General features: G+C 44.9%; 2 protein-coding genes across 4 annotated transcripts in view; one reads left to right on the plus strand and one right to left on the minus strand.

Moving 5' to 3' along the window:
- Positions 1-14,990, minus strand: part of LOC126277063 (mannosyl-oligosaccharide glucosidase) — a 357,092-nt gene that overhangs the window by 201,052 nt on the left and 141,050 nt on the right. Inside the window, exon 1 of one of the 3 annotated variants that reach the window (XM_049977331.1) lies at positions 13,431-13,726. The exons of the other annotated variants lie outside the window; for them this stretch is intronic. The gene's annotated coding sequence lies outside the window, so the exon portion shown is untranslated. Of the gene's footprint in view, positions 1-13,430; positions 13,727-14,990 lie in introns of those variants that run through there. 3 annotated transcript variants of the gene reach the window in all.
- Positions 1-14,990, plus strand: part of LOC126277139 (protein neuralized) — a 765,663-nt gene that overhangs the window by 144,451 nt on the left and 606,222 nt on the right. The gene's annotated exons all lie outside the window — the stretch shown is intronic.

The raw sequence follows: 14,990 nt of genomic DNA on the forward strand, positions 1-14,990 counted from the left end.
GCATGTAAAGTTCCATCAAAATAACATTTATATTTCTGATGAAATGATTACTGGAAAGGACTGTATTTTTGTACTTAAAAAATTAATATTTAGTAACTATCTATATTTTATATTTTGATATCCAAGGGCCCTGAAAATTTACACAAATGTTGATTCAGATATATACTATGTGAAGCAAAATATTCATTGACATGCTTTCAGAGCTTTAAGAGCTACAACGATTCATCTTCGGACGTAGTCTACCTAGATTCCCTTGAGCTCGTTACTTTATTTTCAAAATAGTGCAGATTCATAGCCTGCATACGTTTTGCAAATTAGTAATGTCATTTGGATACCTTATACAGCATCTCGGAATACCAAACACCTTTATTCCGAATGTGTTTGTTTCGAAGATCCTCACGACTTTCTGTTACTATATTAAACCAATATAGTGAGAGGAAGCTCCCTGTAAACCTATTTATAATTTTAGATTTTTCTTTTCGCCCACGAATTTATAATTTTTGTTTTGTGTTTTGTATGTATTGGTTATTTATCTTATATCTTTGCGATCAAAGTGTATAACTTTCAAGATCCTGAATAGTTTCTTGCAATCAGGATAGCACGGTTCGTCTATTAAAAAAATGTGCATATCCGTGTTTATTTCTGGTCTTATCGGTATAAAATAATGAGTATAAAAATAGCTTCTCCGATTTCCGTTTGCTGCCTAGATCCAAACTTGCTTTGTACAGAGAAAAATATGAAATAAAAAAGCAATTTCGGGAAGCAAACTGTTCTGTACATAGTTCAGCGTAGTCAGCGCGTACACAACTTTCCCAATAGAGCGCGCCCCATTAAGCACAACAGCGCAGGCGCAGCGCTCGTCCGTCTCCGCACTACGAGATGGCGCTGCCTTAGAGACGGACCAAATTCTACTTCCGCCGATCCGCGTATTAATATGTAACGCAGCCAATGAGATTGCTGCTAACGTAGAACCTTTTCTCCTCGCGGATCACACTCGCGCAGTGTTACCTGAACGCGCGAGGTATTATAACGAGTGTACAGACCTCCGACTAGTCAGTCTGCATTTGTCTGTACCAGTCTATAGTCCAGTTTCAGTCTGCGCCTAATAAAATTACCGTATTCCTGTACATAGCCATGAAGATAAATGAATAGACACTTTGTCAAGTATCAAGGATATGTGAGAATAAGATTAACGTACCAAGACCAAGGAACTTGAGATTGTCAATTGTAAATAGCATCCAGAACTAAGTTAAGTCATTTTTACGCTTGTTATTATTCCAATAAACGTGTGTGAAAATTAATCAAGTTCTGTTTAACGTTTGTCACCGTCAATCTGCTACTCTAAGCGTGCAAGTGGCATTTCTATCGTCTAACCTAACGGCAGAAGATAAACACGCCACGATAAGACCACGAGACATATTGCTGACACTCGCCTACTTCGTTAGAGCGACAACTCAAATAATCTGATGGTGTGTGTACCGAAGGTCTTACAGTACCACACAAACGTTCTAACAGAATCGCTGTGACGTTGTAACCAAACAGAACCTGTTTATATTTGAAGTAGCCATTAACATTTTTTTCATGTTAATTAGACTGCATGTGCTGCATCCTTTCTCCTGCGCATCTAAGCGACGTGGAAGAAACAATTAAAATCGCTCAAAGGAGGAAAGGCCGCTGGACCTGATGGGATACCAGTTCGATTTTACACAGAGTACGCGAAGGAACTTTCCCTCCTTCTTGCAGCGATGTACCGTAGGTCTCTAGAAGAGCGAAGCGTTCCAAAGGATTGGAAAAGGGCACAAGTCATCCCCGTTTTCAAGAAGGGACGTCGAACTGATGTTCAGAACTACAGACCTATATCTGTAACGTCGATCAGTTGTAGAATTTTGGAACACACATTATGTTAGAGTATAATGACTTTCCTCGAGACTAGAAATCTACTCTGTAGGAATCAGCATGTGTTTCGAAAAAGACGGTCGTATGAAACCCAGCTCGCGCTATTCGTCCACGAGACTCAGAGGGCCATAGACACGGGTTCACAGGTAGATGCCGCGTTTCTTGACTTCCGCAAGGCGTTCGATACAGTTCCCCACAGTCGTTTAATGAACAAGGTAAGAGCATATGGACTATCAGACCAATTGTGTGATTGGATTGAGGAGTTCCTAGATAACAGAACGCAGCATGTCATTCTCAATGGAGAGAGTCTTCCGAAGTAAGAGTGATTTAAGGTGTGCCGCAGGGGAGTGTCATAGGACCGTTGCTATTCACAATATACATAAATGACCTTGTGGATGACATCGGAAGTTCACTGAGGCTTTTTGCAGATGATGCTGTGGTGTATCGAGAGGTTGTAACAATGGAAAATTGCACTGAAATGCAGGAGGATCTGCAGCGAATTGACGCATGGGGCAGGGAATGGCAATTGAATCTCAATGTAGACAAGTGTAATTTGCTGCGAATACATAGAAAGATAGATCCCTTATCATTTAGCTACAAAATAGGTCAGCAACTGGGAGCAGTTAATTCCATAAATTATCTGGGAGTACGCATTAGGAGTGATTTAAAATGGAATGATCACATAAAGTTCATCGTCGGTAAAGCAGATGCCAGACCGAGATTCATTGGAAGAATCCTAAGGAAATGCAGTCCGAAAACAAAGGAAGTAGTTTACAGTACACTTGTTCGCCCACTGCTTGAATATTGTTCAGCAGTGTGGGATCCGTACCAGATAGGGTTGATAGAAGAGATAGAGAAGATCCAACGGAGAGCAGCGCGCTTCGTTACAGGATCATTTAGTAATCGCGAAAGCGTTACGGAGATGATAGATAAACTCCAGTGGAAGACTCTGCAGGGGAGACGCTCAGTAGCTCGGTACGGGCTTTTGTTAAAGTTTCGAGAACATACCTTCACGGAAGAGTCAAGCAGTATATTGCTCCATCCTACGTATATCTCGCGAAGAGACCATGAGGATACAATCATAGAGATTAGAGCCCACACAGAGGCATACCGACAATCCTTCTTTCCACGTACAATACGAAACTGGAATAGAAGGGAGAACCGATAGAGGTACTCAGGGTACCCTCCGCCACACACCGTCATGTGGCTTGCGGAGTATGGATGTAGATGTAGATATCAAGATACTGCATAAAGCCACGCATTCTACGATCCAGGGACAGGCAGTATCTGCCGAACCTTCCCCATAAATAAACAGAAGGTGCTTCCGTACACACTATCGCCGCCGTATTTCTCCGTGCGAGCTCCCGAACATATTTTGCGGCTGACACAATGGGCCTAGCAGAAAACCCACAGGGCGACATGCGTGTTCGGGGTGGACCCCTGCCCTCAGATTATCGGGAAAGAGGAGACAAACGCCGGGAAGACTCGCTGTTCCACTGGCACGAGGCAGGCGCGCCGGGCGCCTCAGTGGCGCCGTTTCACCCCAGTTAATGAACTTGTCAGCAGCGTACCTGCCGCCCGCGGAGAACTCGTTACGGGCGTTGCCACGAGTTCGCAGTCTTCGCGGCCGCGCTGTTAAAACTTGACGCCTTTGCTGTCTGCGCCGGGAGAGGAGGATGGAGCTGCGCGCTGTCGATCAGCTTTCCGAGCCGAATCCACTGCAAAAGGGAACTTGCGCGGCCAAGTTCGTGTTACCCGACAACACTTAACAAACTTCTGTCAAAGACACGTTAGGCTGTTCCGCTTCTTAGTTGCCCATGTGCCTAAACTTTTGCCGATGGAGTTTCTCGATAGTAAAATCTTTAACCTGTTTTACAAAACTGTCTAGCAAGAATGACGCCACGTGTGGAGCATTAAATCTATCCGTAACAATAGATAATAATCAGCTGTATGCTGGATAGAATACGGATATGTTCCGTCTATCTACATCTACATCCATACTCCGCAAGCCACATGACGGTGTGTGGCGGAGGGTACCCTGATTACCTCTATCGGTTCTCCCTTCTATTCCAGTCTCGTATTGTTAGTGGAAAGGATTGTCGGTATGCTTCTGTGTGGGCTCTAATCTCTCTGATTTTATCCTGATGGTCTCTTCGCGAGATATACGTAGGAGGGAGCAATATACTGCATGACTCTTCGGTGAAGGTATGTTCTGGAAACTTCAACAAAAGCCCGTACCGAGCTACTGAGCGTCTCTCCTGCAGAATCTTCCACTGGAGTTTATCTGTCATCTCCGTAACGCTTTCGCGATTACTAAATGATCCTGTAACGAAGCTTGCTGCCCTCCGTTGGATCTTCTCTATCTCTTCTATCAACCCTATCTGGTACGGATCCCACACTGCTGAACAGTATTCAAGCAGTAGGCGAAAAAGCGTACTGTAACCTACTTCCTTTGTTTTCGGATTGCATTTCCTCAGAAATCTTCCAATGAATCTCGGTCTGGCATCTGCTTTACCGACGATCAACTTTATATGATCATTCCATTTTAAATCACTCCTAATGCGCACTCCCAGATAATTTATGGAATTAACTGCTTCCAGTTGCTGACCTCCTATTTTGTAGCTAAATGATAAGGGATCTATCTTTCTATGTATTCGCAGCAAATTACACTTGTCTACATTGAGATTCAATTGCCATTCCCTGCACCATGCGTCAATTCGCTGCAGATCCTCCTGCATTTCAGTACAATTTTCCATTGTTACAACCTCTCGATACACCACAGCACCATCTGCAAAAAGCCTCAGTGAACTTCCGATGTTATCCACAAGGTCATTTATGTATATTGTGAATAGCAACAGTCCTACGACACTCCCCTGCGGCACACCTGAAATCACTCTTATTTCGGAACACTTCCCTCCATTGAGAATGACATGCTGCGTTCTCTTATCTAGGAACTCTTCAATCCAATCACACAATTGGTCTGATAGTCTATGCAACTAATTGAAGGCAGTTTGTTTATTGCCAACGCGTTTCGCTTCTTTTATTTGTAAAGCATCTTCAGTAGCGATATCCAGCACTGTTAACTGATACGTGTGGTCCTGCAGATGTATTCGTTAGTTTCCATGCTCCAGCTGGCCGATTTCCGGCGTTCTTTCGTCCACATTTAATTCAGCACGTCGCATATGTCACTTGCACTTTCCATTTTGTGATCAACGTGTATGTGTTTTCCATACACATATAAAACTAACCTAAACTCCTCCCACACAGGCCATGAAGGCCGAAGGTACCGACTGGCCACCGTGTCATCCTCAGCCCACTGGCGTCACTGGATGCGGATATGGGGGGGGGGGGGGGGGCGGGGGCGTGTGGTCAGCAAATCGCTCTCCCGGCCGTAGGGCAGTTTCCGAGACCGGAACCGCTACTTCTCAATCAAGTAGCTCCTCACTTTGCCTCACAATGGCTGAATGCACCCCGCTTGTCAACAGCACTCGGTAGACCTGACGGTCACCCATCCAAGTGCTAGCCCAACCCGACAGCGCTTAACTTCGCTGATCTGACGGGAACCGGTGTGACCATTGCGGCAAGGCCGTTGGCGTCCATACACATATGTTGATCATAAAATGGAAAGTGCAAGCGATACATGCGATGTTTTGAAATCAAATGTGGGCGAAAGAACGCCGGAAGTCGGCCAACTGGAGCATGGAAAGTAACGAATACATCTCCAGGACCACACGCATGAGTTAACAGCGCTGGAAATCGCCACCGAAGATGCTTCACAAATAAAAGAAACGAAACACGTATGGCAATAAGCAAAGTGCCTTCAATTAGTTGCAAAGACGGAACATACCTCCACGAATTTTAAAGCATCTAAGGAAAGACGGAAAACAGAAAAAAATGACGAGAATACAGATATTTGAAAAGCGAGTTATGGGTGGAAAATGAGGAGTAATGAGAAGATCTACCAAAATATTCGGAAAATATCAGAAGTAATTGCAAACGAATTAATGAGAGCAGACTAAGGAAACAAATATTCCTATATTTCTGCAAAAGAAAGTCAACAGTAGCAAGGATTAAGGAAATGAGGGAAGAGCTAGAAAGAAGCAACATGGAAAAAAAAAGAGAAGACAACGTGGGGAGAAGATGAACGAGTTCTGGAAAATTACGAGAGGTTAAAAAATATCGATGAGCCGAAATTACTGAAATTACTGAAGACTGTTACCAACCTTATCTCATTCTAGAATCCATTAAAATCTCTCAGGGTGTACTGCCGCGTCATCTTATAAAATATCTAACATTAATACCAAAATGTCCGATGTTCGCGGTCGTGCTGCAACAGCTTTTACCAGGGCGTAAACTCAGTCCAGAAGGATTTCAACGAGGTCGACGCCGGCTCCGGAACTGTACTTATTTGTACTGCATTTCAGAACATTATTAAATCTTGCCATTTCAACACATACGCAAATAACGAGGCTCATTTGATAGCGGAGCATCATTAATGCCTATAAATACAAAATATTATCGTACTGAGTGGATCACAACATTAATTATAACGCTATGTCCGAGAATGTCAACCATCATCTAAACTAGACAGGTAACACCTCAACCTAAAATAATCGTAATTCATGCACAACTCTGTGGTAATTATGGAACGGCACATTTGTCGACTGAAGAGTGCCTACATTGAATAATGCTTTGTTCTCTCTCTCTCTCTCTCTCTCTCTCTCTCTCTCTCTGTGTGTGTGTGTGTGTGTGTGTGTGTGTGTGTGTGTGTGTGTGTGTGTGTGTGTGTGTTTCTCTCCCCCCTGTATTCTTTAACTGCATTTTCTCTCTCACCTTTATTCATTGACTATGCCTGTAGATAAGCAATACAAGACCAGAGCTTTACACACATTATAGTTATGTTTATGCTGCAATGGGTATGAAAGGCAGTGAGACTGAATGAGGGTTCCTTCTGTTGCTTGTATCGAAGAACAGTCTTCTTCTTCATTCGGATCAGCGGCGCCACTTCATCATATAGGCCGACGGACTGTGTTTTAATCTGAGACAACTGAATGTCTCTAAATGAACGCACCGCACGAAAAAGACGTTCCAAGCAAAAATTTAATATTAGTAAAGGGCATATATGAAGGGCTTATTTCAATAGTGGTATAAGTACATTACCTCCACTTTTCTGCCCACAATGCTTCTGAAATTAATGATCCAAACAAACAGAAAGAAAGGTTCATCTCTAGCAAGAAGCCGTATGCTTGAATATTTCTGGTATCTCAACTACATGTTTTTCAGCGCTCATTTAACTTTAGGACTCTGTATCTCAAAATGAACAAAAATGGACTTGTACCACTATTGAAATAAGCCCTTAATATGTCTGTGCTACAAGTGGCCACCCCCTAACCACCACTCCTCCATGAGGGGGGTTCAACATTGTATTTTCAAATGGGAACCCCCATTTTTATTGCACATTGGCATTCTACGCCAAAAAAATAGTTACGATTTACCCACACCATCGCTTTTCATTCGTGGTAGATGGCGCTGTAATCGATAAATGCAAAGTGTGCCTGTTTTTGCAATTATAACCGATTTATTTGATTCTGCATTTGATTTGCGTTGGAAATGTACAGCTTTATGCTCTAACCATTGATATTTATGTTCGAAATTTAGAGTTAGCAAACTGATTGTACAATGCAATACGGTTATTCGTTCCAATGTCTGACTAGGAACTGCGTACGTTTAGCGTGATCCTGGAACAACGGCGTGGATGTAGTAGTTTTCTGTTCAGATCTTTATGCTGGATATCGGTAAGTCCCCTTGCCTCTCACCACTGGGACGCTTGATTTCGGCGAGTATCGAACGGTTGTCGTTTCTATTTCGCCGGTAGCCACGTAACGATCAGCGCGAGAGTTACGGCTGTTGGATGGAAACACACACTGAAAACAATCGCTCTGATGGCGGAGTTAGAGCCCGGCAATCGAGTCAAGCACTCCGATGGTATGGAGACTCACCGCAGTCAACCCTGTGACGAACACAAAACTAAGTTACCGTGGAAATAGCTTACACTGAGCTGACAAAAGTCACGGGATAGCGACATGCACATATACGGATGGCGGTAGTATCGTTTACACAAGGTATAAACGGGCAGTGCAGTGGTGAAGCTGTCATTTGTGCTCTGGTGATTCATGTGAAAAGGTTTTCCGAAGTGATTATTGCCTCACAACGGGAATTGACAGACTTTGAACGCGGAGTGGAAGTTGGAGTTAGACGCGTGGGACATTCCATTTCGGAAACCGTTAGAGACTTAAATATTTCCAGATCCAAAACGTCAAGAGTGTGCCGAGAATACGAGATTTTAGGCATTACCTTTCAGTTAACGGCCGTCTGCAGCGGCGGTTGCATAGAGTTGTCAATGCTGACAGACAAGCAACACTGTGTAAAATAATATCAGAAATCAATGTGAGACGCACGACGAACGTATCCGGCAGGACGGTGCGGCGAAATTTGTCGTTAATGGGCTATGGCAGCAGACGAGCGACTCGAGTGCCTTTGCTAACAGCACGACATCGCCTGCAGCGCCTCTCATGGGATCGTGGCCACATCGGTTAGACCCAAGACTACTGTAAAACCACTGTCTGATCAGATGAGTCCCGATTTCAGCTGGTAAGAGCAGATGGTAGGGCTCGAGTGCGGCGCAGATCCCATGAAGCTATGGAACCGTGTTGTCAACAAGGACTGTGCAAGCTGGTGGTGGCTCCATAATGGTGTGCGCTGTGCATGGAATGGACTGGCTTATCTGGTTCAAATGAGCCACTCATTGACTGGGAATGGTTATGTACGGCTACTTAGAGACCATTTGCAGCCATTCATGGATTTCACGTTCCCAAACATCGGTTCGAGATTGATTTGAAGCAGAGCTGAGCAGAGTGAGATTTTCACTCTGCAGCGGATTGTGCGCTGATATGAAACTTCCTGGCAGATTGAAACTGTGTGCCAGACCGAGACACGAACTCGGGACCTTTGCCTCGGTCCGGCACACAGTTTTAATCTGCCAGGGAGTTTCATATCAGTGGACACTCCGCTGCTGAGTGAAAATCTCATTCTGGAAAGATCCCCCAGGCTGTGGCTAAGCCATGTCTCCGCAATATCCTTTCTTCCAGAGGTGCTAGTTCTGCAAGGTTCGCAGGAGAGCTTCTGTGGAGTTTGGAAAGTAGGAGACGAGGTACTGGCGGAAGTAAAGCTGTGAGGACGAGGCGTGAGTCGTGCTTGGGTTGCTCAGATGGTAGAGTACTTGTCCACGATAGCCAAAGGTTCCGAGTTCGTGTCTCGGTCCGACATACGGTTTTAATCCGCCAGGAAGTTTAATATTCTGGGCAGTTTGAGCGAGTGATTTGGCCTCTCAGATGGCCTGACATGAATCCCAATGGACATTTATGGGACGTAGTGGAGAGTTGAGATCGTGCACCACACCTTCCACCGCCAACACTCTCGTAATTATGGGCAGGTATAGAGGCACAAGTCTCGATATTTCCGCACGGGACTTTCAACTTCCAACGACTTGTTGAGTTCGTTGCTAAGTCGTGTTGTTGCATTACACCGGGCAAAAGGAGTTCCGACACGGGGTTAGGAGATATCCCATGACATGTGTCACCTCAGTACATCTGCGAGAAGTATCGATATGTAGCTATATTATATGTACTGTACAGTCACATTTGCAACAGTCAAGTAACGTCTGAACATCTACCTCAACCGTTAGAACACAGAGGTTCACGTTTACAAGGGCTGGTCAACAAAGATTGAAACTTATTCTGACAAATGTTTATTACTCCATTTAACGTTTATATTATATCTTTCATAGTTCTCCTCTTACTTGACTGCACTTTCTATAATGTCAGTGCCTGTGCACCAACACGTAGTGCAGGCCATTCTCTGTCAGGTATTTGAAAACCGTCTCACTTTTCTTGAACACTGCTCCAGAGTTCTCAACTACAACACTGGCCATTAAAATTTCTACACCAAGAAGAAATGCAGATGATAAACGGGTATTCATTGGACAAATATATTATACTAGAAATGTCATGTGATTACATTTTCACGCAATTTGGGTGCATAGATCCTGAGAAATCAGTACCCAGAACAACCACATCTGGCAGTAATAATGGTCTTGATACGCCTGGGCATTGAGTCCAACAGAGCTTGGATGGCGTGTACAGGTACAGCTGCCCATGCTGTCCGAGAAAGTTCTGGCCGCGTCCTGGCGGTGTACTTCCTCAGTTTAGCCAGTACTGACGTGTCGTACGCTGTTGTAATAGACGTCTAAGGGGGAACTGCATGCTGGTAAATCATTCCTCGACAGTCAAATAAACGTGGTCACCATCACTTTTCCTGCAGGTAGGACAACCTACGCCTTTTTTGGTGTTGGAGAACATGGCGATCTACAAACTGTGCTGGCTCGTTTTATTTCGGGATCATAATGTTGCAACCATGACCTATGGACATCATACATTAAAACCCGCTCTCTTCAGGTAGTCGTGGTACAGATAGGAAACTAACTCGAAAGCCACAGGAAAAAAACAGTCTCAGTGTTTGTTGATCTGTCCTGGTACATAGTAAATGAAATGTAAAATCAAATGCATCGGTTCTTAATTGCAAAAACAGGCGCAGCTGATATTTGTCGATATAGCGTCATATACTACGAAAGGAAAACAACGATTTGAGTAAACTGTACGTATTTTTTGGGATAGAATCCAAATATGCAATAAAATGGGGGTTCCCTTGTGAAACCACAAAACTGAACCCAACCAAGCAGGAGGGGAAGATTAAGATGTGGGGATCTGTAGTACATACAGATGTCTCCTCTGCTAACAATAATTTTTCACATAGAACACTTTTTCCCGGACGATGCATCGTTTTCGAGATATTTGGTTGTCTTAAGTTAAAACAAACACCCTGTATATTCCTGAGATGGCTGACCAGTTGTGTTCTACTCGGAAAGGCAGAAAAGAGTTCTTGTTTTACGACCTATGCGGTACAATGGAGACATTGCAGCAAATGGTGCATCGTTCGTACTGCGTTACTGGAAGGAAGGTTGAAGATGACGATAAAGTTTCGGGGACAACGAGGTCATCAGTGGCAGAGGAAATTGTATGGTGTAGGAATGGAGAAGAAAATCGACCATGTACTTCCCAAAAGAATTATACAGATATTCGCCTTAAATCTTCTAAGGAAATAACAGAAGACATAAATATTTATTTCCAGAGATGGGTTTTTGTTCCTCGCGATAGCAAGTCTACTGTGCTAACCACTGCACTACGTTGCTCGGCAGTGCTGCGGGAGCACCGAAGATCGTCACCATTTCAGTAGATTGTCCTTGGAAGAATCATCTAGAGTTGTCAATGTGAGGGACTCTAATACGGCTTGAGTTGCTGATCAGAGAATAAGTCACCAAAGTGAAACTGCCTGTCCCACGATTTTAATTAGGAAAAACTTACAATGGCTTGACCTCATCCTAAGTTTACTTAGGGTTGTGATAGTATTATCACGAGATGACAGTACGGAGCATCGGACTCGTTTCCTCCCTATGGCAACTTAAGTGTTTCACTGCCGCAGCTTTTCGCTCAGCCTTTACGAAAACACAACACACGTTAGATATAAACGCTGGTTGCACCTTTCATCATTAACAGGGGAATCAGGCAAGGCTGTATGATAGGTTTATGAATGGAAACCCAAGTTTCATGCAGATTTTAGGAAAGGACAGAGAAACTACTTCTAATTGTGTTTTATATGCAGACGCTGTCACAGTTTTAATAGAGAAAGAGAATAGTGTGCAGGAGGAGATTTATCACCTAAGTAAAACAGCCGAAAACGACAATTAGACTAAGGTGGCGTGAACAGGACGGATGACACAAATCCCGGAATCGTGGTAGCCTGACGAAGAAACCAGTGACAAAACTGCTCCAGATGTGGAAATTCTGTCGCTAGTAAACTCTGCACACGTTGTGAGCGATAAGGATAGTAACAGTTGTGTTGGAGAATTTTTCACACGCTCGTATGGCTTACCCTGTACTGGCGGGCCAACTGCCTGGTGTCCGAACATTTCTGACGCGTACTTCATGATTTTCTGCTTCCTGAAACGACCCTGCCCCAGACAAACGGAGACACAGTGTGTCAAATATTGAGTGCTGTGGTGTTCTGATACAACCTCGCTGCCCGCCTCCCGTTGTCGTTTGCCTTTCCACAAGTAAACACCTTGTCGGCAAGATCTTGATGCGAATAGGTAACCATTGTGTATAACGCTGCATCACATCCACCACAAGGTGAGTCAGCAAGAGGAATGAATCGGACGCATTAGTAATTACTATGGCAGGAGAGGGCACTAGGGCATGACATATGGGGAACAATACCAACTTCTAGCAGGAAACCATGCATACTGCAACCGTAGGTGCACGGTACAACGTCTATTACACCGCAATCTCTGTAGCAAATTACGATCAAATAAATGGTCTCTAGCATGGAACTCATGCATTTTTGGACATAAGTTCATTAGACCTTTTTTGTTCCGTATCCTCTCATCGACCAATCCGTAACATTTGTAAACGGTGGAGGAAATGACGCTATAATATCGAAACGTGTAAAAGTTTCAAGTGAATCAGTCAAGTACTTTTCAGATTTCTTTCCTCTCTCTACGTATATACGTATACATTTATATATTAAAAAGATATAACCTATGTCTGTCCGAACGTTCAGTATAACATAGTGTAAAAATTTGAAATAAATTGGTGAAATACTTTTCGAGATTTTTGGTAGTAAAGTTACCCATGTACATATTAGATGTATTGAAAAATAGGCATATGAAAACACGGACATATTCAAATACGACGTTGTGTCAAAATCTTGAAGCAATCGGTGAGAAACGTTAGGAGATTTGAAAGCTTGAATAAAGGAACATTTGCATTTTTGTTGAGATTTCCTCTATAATTATTAAATATACATTTATATCTGAAATGAGACTTTCACTTTGCAGCGGAGTGTGCGCTGGTATGAAACTTTCTGGCAGACTAAAACTGTGTGCTGGACCGAGACTCGAACTCGGGACCTTTGCCTTTCGCGGGCAAGTCCTCTACCATCTGAGCTACCCAAGCACGACTCACGCCCCGTCCTCACAGCTTTACTTCGGCCAGTACCTTGTCTCCTACCTTTCAAATTTACAGAAGCTCTCCCGCCAACCTTGGAGAACCTTGCTAGTTCTGCAAGGTTCGCAGGAGAACTTCTGTAGAGTTTGAAAGGTAGGAGACAAGGTACTGGCCGAAGTAAAGCTGTGAGAACGGGGCGCGAGACGTGCTTAGGAAGCTCAAATGGTAGAGGACTTACCCGCCAAAGGAAAGGTCCCGCGTTCGAGTCTCGGTCCGGCACACAGTTTTAATCTGCCAGGAAGTTTTATAGATTTATTTACTGCACAGGTATGTGGTGCTTCGGTAGGTATAGAAAACACGAGTGCAACATGGTGTCAGATTTGAAAAAAAAAAGTAATAGCTTCCGCCACATACCGTTCGATGGCTTACGGAGCACGGATGCAGACGTGTGCCCCACTCCGCCGATGCAGTGTGTACGCCAAACGCGCGGTAGCCGCTGGCGCAGGCCGACGCGGGACGCAAAAACAAAGTGTGCGCCAGCCGCCCTGCTTTACGCCCGCAACTTTTTGCGGCGCTCGCAGAATCCGACGGACGCGCTGGTAGTCCCCGAGACGACATTTGTCTTCCGGCGAAAGCGCTTTATCTCCTGGCGGCTGGGGGCCGGGGCCGCATCTGGCTCCACGCCACGCCGGCCGCGCTGCGCCCATAAAGAAGAGCCGTGGCGCGCCAGCAAAAGTGGCAAGGGGCGGGAGGGGCTGCTGAGAGCGCCGCGCGATAACCCGCCGTCGCGTCAAGAAACACGGCTGCAGTACTGGGCCGTATCGAAGACTCGTATGCCGCTTTTCGAGATGATCTGCAGCCGCGCTCTGAGCAGACAACAGCGACGGTCGTTTATCTACATCTACATACATACTCCGCGAGCCACCCCATCGTGCATGGCGGAAGGTACCCGTAGTACAGTGTGTACAACTTTGCTTCCGCCGTTTTTCCTCCCAACGTACACTACTGGCCATTAAAATTGCTACACCAACAAGAAATGCAGATGATAAACAGGTATTCATTGGACAAATATATTATACTAGAACTGATATGTGATTACAGTTTCATGCATTTTGGGTGCGTAGATCCTGAGAAATCAGTACCCAGAACAACCACCTCTGGCCGTAATAGCGGCCTTGATACGCCTGGCCATTGAGTCAAACAGAGCTTGGATGGCGTGTACAGGTACAGCTGCCCATGCAGCTTCAACACGATACCACAGTTCATCAAGAGTAGTGACTGGCGTATTGTGACGAGCCAGTTGCTCGGCCACCATTGACCAGACGTTTTCAGTTGGTGAGAGATCTGGAGAATGTGCTGGCCAGGGCAGCCGTCGAACATTTTATGTATCCAGAAAGGCCCGTACAGGAACTGCAACATGCGGTAGTGCATTGTCCTGCTGAAATGTAGGGTTTTTCAGGCATCGAATGAAGGGTAGAGCCACGGGTATAACACATCTGAAATGTAACGTCCACTGTTCAATGTGCCGTCAAGGCGAACAAGAGGGGACCGAGACGTGTAACCAATGGCACCCCATACCATCACGCCAGGTGATACGCCAGTATGGCGATGACGAATACACGCTTCCAATGTGCGTTCAACGCGATGTCGCCAAACACGGATGCGACCATCATGATGCTGTAAACAGAACCTGGATTCATCCGAAAAAATGACGTTTTGCCGTTCATGCATCCAGGTTCGTCATTGAGTACATCATTGCAGGCGCTCCTGTCTGCGATGCGGCGTCAAGGGTAACCGCAGCCATGGTCTCCTAACTGACAGTCCATGCTGCTGCAAACGTTGTCGAACTGTTCGTGCAGATAGTTGTTGTCTTGCAAACGTCCCCATATGTTGACTCAGGGATCGAGACGTGGCTGCACGATCCGTTACAGCCATGCGGATAAGATGCCTGTCATCTCGACTGCTAGTGATACG

This window comes from Schistocerca gregaria, chromosome 1 (assembly GCF_023897955.1).
Source record: "Schistocerca gregaria isolate iqSchGreg1 chromosome 1, iqSchGreg1.2, whole genome shotgun sequence".
In the NCBI taxonomy this organism is placed as follows: domain Eukaryota; kingdom Metazoa; phylum Arthropoda; class Insecta; order Orthoptera; family Acrididae; genus Schistocerca; species Schistocerca gregaria.